Source organism: Capsicum annuum, unplaced genomic scaffold, assembly GCF_002878395.1.
Source record: "Capsicum annuum cultivar UCD-10X-F1 unplaced genomic scaffold, UCD10Xv1.1 ctg4857, whole genome shotgun sequence".
Taxonomy (NCBI): Eukaryota; Viridiplantae; Streptophyta; class Magnoliopsida; order Solanales; family Solanaceae; genus Capsicum; species Capsicum annuum.
Window position 1 is genome coordinate 213,150 of NW_025856286.1, and position 7,817 is coordinate 220,966.

Here is a 7,817-nt window from a genome sequence, read left to right on the forward strand (position 1 = left end):
GTAGGAGTGATGGGCGGTGTGTAAAGAAAATAGGGATTTAGTCAACGCGAGATAATGACTCGCGCTTACTCGGAATTCCTCGTAAAAGACCAACAATTGCAATGATCTATCCCCATCACGACAAAATTTAAAAGATTACCCAAGCCTATCGACTAAGGATATTAACTCATTGAATACATCAGTGTAGCACGCGTATGGGCCAGAACATCTATAGGCATCACAGATATGTTATTGCCTCAAACTTTCGCGGCCTAAAAGGTCGTAGTCCGTCTAAGAAACTGGTGGTGAAGGGATATCTCTGTATAGCTAGTTAGTAGGCTGAGGTCTCATTCATTAATAGAATTAACAAGACAAATCGCTCCACCAAATAAGAACGCCCATGCACCACCACCCATAGAATCATGAAAGAGCTCTCTCAATCCTTATTATGTCTGCACCTGGTAAGTTTCCCCTTGTTGAGTCAAATTAATCTGCAGACTCCACTTCTGGTGGTTCCCTTGCACCAATTCCTTTAAGTTTCAGCCTTGCAACCATACTCCCCCGAGACCTTAAAAATTTTGATTTCTCATAAGGTACCAGCGGTGTCCTAAAAGTAACATCTGCTGATCCCTGGTTGACTTTGTTTATGGTTGAGACAAGGACGGAATCTGACCATCTTCGAGCCCCCAACTTTCATTCTTGATTAATGAAAACATCCTTCGTAAATGCTTTCACAGTTGTTCGTCTTTCATAAATCCAAGAATTTCACCTCTAACTATAAAATACGAATTCCCTCGACTGTCTCTGTTAATCATTACTCCGATCCCAAAGGCCAATGTAATAGAATCAAAATACTATAATGTTATCCTATGCTAATGTATATAGTGCATAGGATTTCTTTGATCACTCTCATTTCTTCAGAATAACAGCGCCGGAGGCACGACCTAGCTAGTTAAGGCCAGGAGCACATCTCCAACAGAAGGGATGAGATGACCGGTGCACACAATAGGCATACCGTCTAGCCGATCCCAAAGTACAACTATTAGATTTTTAACTACAACAACTTAAATATAGGCTATTGGAGCTACAACTACCATGACTGCTGGAGCCATACTTGCCCTCCAATTGATCCTCATTAAGGGATTTATATTGTACTCATTCTAATTACTAGACTTATTGAACCTAGTATTGTTATTTATTGTCACTACCTCCCTGCATGATTGGGTAATTTATGTGTTTGCTACCTTCCTTGTATGTGGTAGCCATTTCTCAAGCTCTCTATCCGAAATTGGACCCTAATTCTTTGTCACCCATCACCACCATGTAGGCCACTATCCTTCCATCGAAAGTTGATAGGGAACAAATTTGAATAATGCATCGCCGACACAATAGTCGTGCAATCATTAAAGTTATCATGATTCGTCGCAACAAGGAGCAGTGCCCACATCGACTTTTTATCTAATAAATGCATCCCTTCCAGAAGTCAGGTTTTTTACATGTATTAGCTGTAGAATTAGTATGATTATCCTAGTAGTAGATACCATCAAAAAAGCTATAACAAATTTAATAATCCATTCGAAGTTTCACACTCTAAATTTATTCATACATATACAAGCATGGCTTAATCTTTAAGACAAACATACATCTACCAGCAAGATCACCCAGGTAGCATTCCCTATCAACACCGGCATCGCATGAGCTCAGCCTACCCGAATGGGTGCGGATAGGTTCAAGGAGAGCGCAACCATTTTTTTTCAATGAGCATCATATAGGGAAGATAGGAGTCAATGAAAACCCCATACCCACTGCCTCTATCGTATTTGAAAATCCCGACTATCACTCATGGACCACGATATCTCACGAGGAAGTGAGGAAGAAGTCGGAAATGAGGTCACCCTTTTGATTCACCCTATGCATGAAATGTAAGGGGCAAAAGCTGATCAATAAAACTTAATAATGCCTGGTGATGTTGGGTGTATTTATGCATTTTAGCATTACTAATATAGCCCTTTTTAGCCTTGTTTTAAGGATGATTCTTATGCTATATGAGTTTATAGTGACATAAATGAGCATTCATGTGTCCAAATATATTTTTACAATCCTTAATGGTATTTTTACTTGAGTTTTGATTAAATTTCAGCATTTAGAGTTCAACCAAGAAAACTAGTGTGACTAGTTTGAGCTAGGTGTTTTTCTAGTCTATTGTGTTGGGTTCTAATGTGTTTTAATAATTTAATAAGGCTTTTATTATATATTTATAAGTCATACAGCTTAGTTATAATGTTCATATATCTATTGGATCAAGACAAGAGTAAAAAATATGAGCCTAAGCTCAAGGTGAATTTAGCCTCTGCATAGATCGTGTTTGAGTTCACCCTTTTGGATGTTGTGTTGTTTTGAGATCTAATTTGTGTTTTTTAATGCTTTATTATGCTTTTTTGAATGGATAATTCTGATATATGAAGGATATACAAGCTTCAAATCAAGTGGAAACAACTCAATAAACCTCGGAATGACTCAACGAAATAAAAATAAAACAACTGACTCCGTTTAGATACCTGAAATATATTTGACCATTGCGGGTGCGTGGGAGTCTAATTTACTTGTGAAAAAGACCAATGAAAGAAGAAGAGGCCCAATTTTAAGGACCATAGGCATGTGTAATAGTTAGAGGGGCTTGAGATAGCGGCAGGACGCATTGATATCACTTCGGTCTACTGGAAATTGTCAGTTCCAGCTATAAAAAGAAAGTATTGACAAAATTAGGGATGTTTGCACTTGGGGAAGCTCAGGAGCGGCCGAAAAAGAAAGAAACCTCTCATTTTGGGGTTCTTAACATTCTTGTAAAAATCTTCCATTTGAAGATTCATTGTGGGTATGATTTATTACTTACTCTTGATTGTGAATTCAATACATATTGTTGATTTTTGTATCATGAGTAGATAATTTTTTTTTAATTGAGTTATGGGAACCTTGATGTGAATACTAATTTGAGTTCTGAATCTAATTAATTTCTATGAGTAATTGATGTTGTATAAACCTTTCTTCACTTTAATGACCTCTTTTGGCTGCAACTTAGAAGAGTCCGCCCAAGAACATCACTTGTCTGAGAGGAAAGTACTTGTTAGGTTACTACAATGAAACAACACTAGTCTAAGAGGTAACTACTTGTTAAGTAATGTAACTATTCTCTTAGTTGCAAACTTGAAAGGTGAGCCTAAGAACATCACTTGTCCGAGAGAAAAGTGTATGTTGGGAAAAGAAAGAGTTTACATGGACTCGAAAGAATTGAATCATTAGATCAGTGGAAAATTCTTTAGCCGGATTAGCCTATATGAGAAAATAGTTGAATAACTAATACACTCTTTTATGTTTGAGAGAATTAAAGGATGAACTAATCACTGAGATTGAGGAAGAAATGGGTAAATAATAGGATTCAACTACTCCTGAAATTGAAGTTGTCAATTGGAAATCTAAAGTGATTCACAACCCTATTTGTTCAAGAATCTTGGTAACCATAACTCTAGTTTCCCATAACATTGTTAAATTGAAGTGTTTAGAAACTTTTGCTCAACCATTAAAAAGACCCCATTTTATCTTTTTGGTAACATCTGTTTAAATTCAACTTATAGCTCTAGTTTCAAATTAGTTTAATCTCCAGTAATATTGTTCCTTGTGGATTCGACCCCGACTCTAAAGTTGGGTTATTATATTGACAACGGTCGGTAACACTCATTCAAGAGTGTACTTTGAGCGTTATAAAAAATGGCGCTGTTGCCGGGGAACAATTTGGCATATTGAGTTGGTTTGGAATTCTAGCTTACTTGCTTGAATTCAAACTTGTAAATATTTATTTAGTTTATTTTTTATTTTCTTTTATTTTTATTTTTCTCGCACCTTTCTTGAGATGTCAACTGGGATAGATGGTTTTTTGAGTGATGACAATTCTTGTTATTATTGTGGGTGACACATTATAAGGATTAATATCCAAATTTTGATGAAAGTGCATGGATGGGACCTTCACAATAAGATGCAGATACTGTTCGAACTGGGGAATAGGCTGCAACTTGGTGTTTGGCTTGGGGTCAAAGTGATCATTCTGAAGATATGTGTGCTCCCACAATTCAAATGAGCAATTTGGAAAAATTGATAAAATAAATTTTAGAGTCTTAAACACAGTTGTGGGCAGAGCTGAAGGAGTTACCACTACCACTATGTCTAAAATGGTTAAACAAAGAAGAATATGAGGAGGACATTAGCCAATTTATGGAGAAAACACAAGAATCGCAGCCACTCGATTGTCATCTTGATCTTGAGACTGATATTCATAAGGTGAATATAAGTGTAGGTGTTGAGGATAGTGTAAATTTTCAAGTAGGATTTGTTGGTCCCCATTCAAAGAACTTTTCAACAATAAGTTTAGATAATATCTTGTCAGTGGAATCATTTAAAATAGTAGAAGAGTGTGAAGATGAGGAACAAGAATCCTATATTCTTGATTTTACACTAGGCAACCAATATAAAAACACACCTCACTTTAGGATCGAGTAGTTTACCATGCATATTCTATTACTCGGTTCCTCAATTTTTATACCACCTCCCTATGAGCGGGGCAAGATAATGGATGCTAAGTTGGGTGTGAAATTTATATCCTAAAGGTTAAGGAAAAAGTTGATCTGGGTCGTGCCGCGACACTAAATTAGGCGCTTCTTGGTGGGAAACCCAAGCTATGGTATATTTTCTTTTTAGTTTGTAGTCTTTTTTACTTCACATAGTTTTTGTTTTTGGTTGAGTCACAGGTTAATGGAAAGTTTGAGTACCATAATCTTGAGCTTGAAGCATGGTAAAGAATATGTGTGGGGTTTCGTGAATCTTCTTTATGTAAATATGCTACTAGCTAGGCCTAGAGGCCTCAGGAGTATTTCTATCTCTTTATTTAAAAATTCACTTTGGGGACAAAGTAGATTTTTAAGTGTGGGGTGGGGAAATTCCCAAAAATTGGCTCAATTTTAAAATTTTTTTAGGTTTGGAATAAGTGAGATATTATTGTTAGTGTCATTTGTTATTACATGATACAAATGGGTTTGTTTGTAAAAGCATGTTGAATTGTCTGAATTGCTATTTTTGAGACACTTAGGCTCATGATGTAATTCTTGTAATTGTTGGCTTAAAAATTGAATTTATGTTGTTGTTTGATTGAGAGTCTACAATGATCCTATTGAGTTGAATATGTACCATGTGCGTGTAAGGTGTTTTGTATATTCCTTGATGCATGTGTTGTCTAGAACTTGCCCGGTGTGTGTGTGAATTGATATAAATAATGTGGGTTTAGGAGATGATATTGGCATTTGTTTGATAGACTTGTTTTATACCTTCTTTATATCGATCCTTGTGCATTATCTTAGTTAACCCTATTGAGCCTTTAGACTTTTCTTTGGCAGCCGCATGTGAAGCCTAATTCCCTTCCTTGATTGACCTTTACTTCATCCAAATCTCATAAGCGCTTTAATATAAGGGACTAAGTAGGAAGGTTTGCGAAACTGAAGGAGGAAGGTGAAAGTGAAGCTCTACGGAAGTGTTCATTGTGTGTCTAAATTGTGATGGTTAGGAACTATAGAAAATCTAAAAGAAATTTCAGTTTTTGGGTGCCCAGTTTTTGCTACAATGAACCTGTTACGACCTTGGTCATTTTAGTACAATGTGCAACTCAACCATGATGAATAGCGTTAGTTGAGGGTGGCTACTATAGTGGTGTGTAACAATAATAGGTGTATGAAAAAGAGTACAGAATTAACTTGTGATGTAAAAAGGAAGTACTCCTACCCTAATTGTTGTTAATGTATTGAACAAAGTTGGGGCTAAAACAAAAAGAACTAGGGTAAGAAAAAATCTGGTGTAATTTGGTTGTTGGATATTTGTTTTAAATGTATAATGTAATGTACTGAAGTGTTTATAGAGGATAGTCACTATTCTTGGCCAAAATAGTTCCTACGCTCCCGCTAGCCTATATTACAACTCGAAAAATACCTGCTTGATCTTAAGCTTTACATTTGGCTATTAGTGGAGCATTACACCAAGGGAAAGCCTATGGTTCGTTATGTGTAACTTGTGAATTCTTTGTGAGGGCGAGCATAATTTGATTCTTGTACCCATTGTTATAAATTGCATTATTGTTAGTGTTTATAGGTAACTCTCTTGTTGTGAGGGGCACATGTTTGATGAATATGGGTGATTTGTAAGATGTCTTAGACTGAATAATAAGCATGAGGTTGCCAACAAGGTGAGTAAATTCTTGAGGCTGGGATGTTTTGGAAGTAGGATTCATGAGTTTTTCATTATGTTTATGACATACTTAGTGTAAACACTTGCATTTTGTGTAGTTATTGTAGTATTAGCTGAATGTCTTGAATGTAGTAGAAGTGTAGATTCGCCCTCTCATGATACTTAGAGTGAAGAGTTGTTCGAGGACGAACTAGGTTTTATGTGTGGGGTGTTGATGTTCGGTGTATTTATTCATTCTACCATTACTATTGTAGCCCTTTTTATCCTTGTTTTGAGGATGATTCTTATGATATATTTGTTTATAATGTCATAAATGAGCATTCATGTGTCCAAATATGTGTCTACAATGCTGAATGGTCTTTTTACATGAGTTCTGATTCAATTGGTGCATTTAGAGTTCAACTTAGAAAACTGGTGTGACTAGCTTGAGCTAGGTGTTTGTATAGTCTATTGTATTTAGTTATAATGTCTTTTAATGACTTACTAAGTTTTTTATTATGTATTTATATGTGGAAAAACTTAGTTATAATGTTCATAGATTAATTGGATCAAGACAAGCGTCAAAACAATGAGCCTAAGCTCAAGGTGCATTTACCCTATGCGTAGCTCGTGTTTGAGTTCATCGTCATGGATGTTGTGTTGTTTTGAGCTCTAATTTGTGTTTTTTAATTATTTAGTATGCTTTTTGAATGGATCATTATGATATATGAAGGATATACATGCTTCAAATCATGTGGAAAAAACTCAATAAGGCTTGGAATGACTCAACGAAACGAAAATGCTAAAACTGACTCCATTTAGATACCTAAAATCTATTGGGCAATTTCAAGCGCATGGAAATTCCAATGGACTTTTTAAAAAGACCAGTGACATAGAAGACGCCCAATTTTAAGGACCATAGGTGCATGTAGCACTTGGCCCTAGGCTTGAGATAGCGGCACGCGTTGAAATAGTGTTGGGCTACTGGAAATTGTCAGTTCCAGCTATAAAAAGAAAATATTGATAAAATTAGTGATGTTTGTACTTGAGAAAGCTCAGGAGCGGCTGAAAAAGAAAGAAACCTCTCATTTTAGGGTTCTTAACATTCTTGTAAACATTTTCCATTTGAAGATTCATTATAGGTATGATTTATTACTTATTCTTGATTATGAATTCAATACATATTGTTGATTTTTGTATCATGAGTACCTAATTTTTTTTACTTGAGTTATGGGAAACTTGATGTGAATACTAGTTTGAGTTATGAATCTAATTGATTTCCATGAGTAATTGATGTTGTATAAACCTTTCTTCACTTTAATGACCTCTCTTGGCTTCAACTTAGAAGAGTCAGCACAAGAACATCACTAGTTCGAGAGGAAAATACTTGTTAGGTTACTTCAATGAAACAACACTTGTACGAGAGGTAACTGCTGGTTGAGTAATGTAACTATTCTCTTAGTTTCAAACATGAAAGGTGAGCCTAAGAACATCACTTGTCCCAGAGGAAAGTGTATTTTGGGAAAAGAAAGAGTTTACATGGACTCGAATGACTTGAATCTTTAGATTAATGGCAA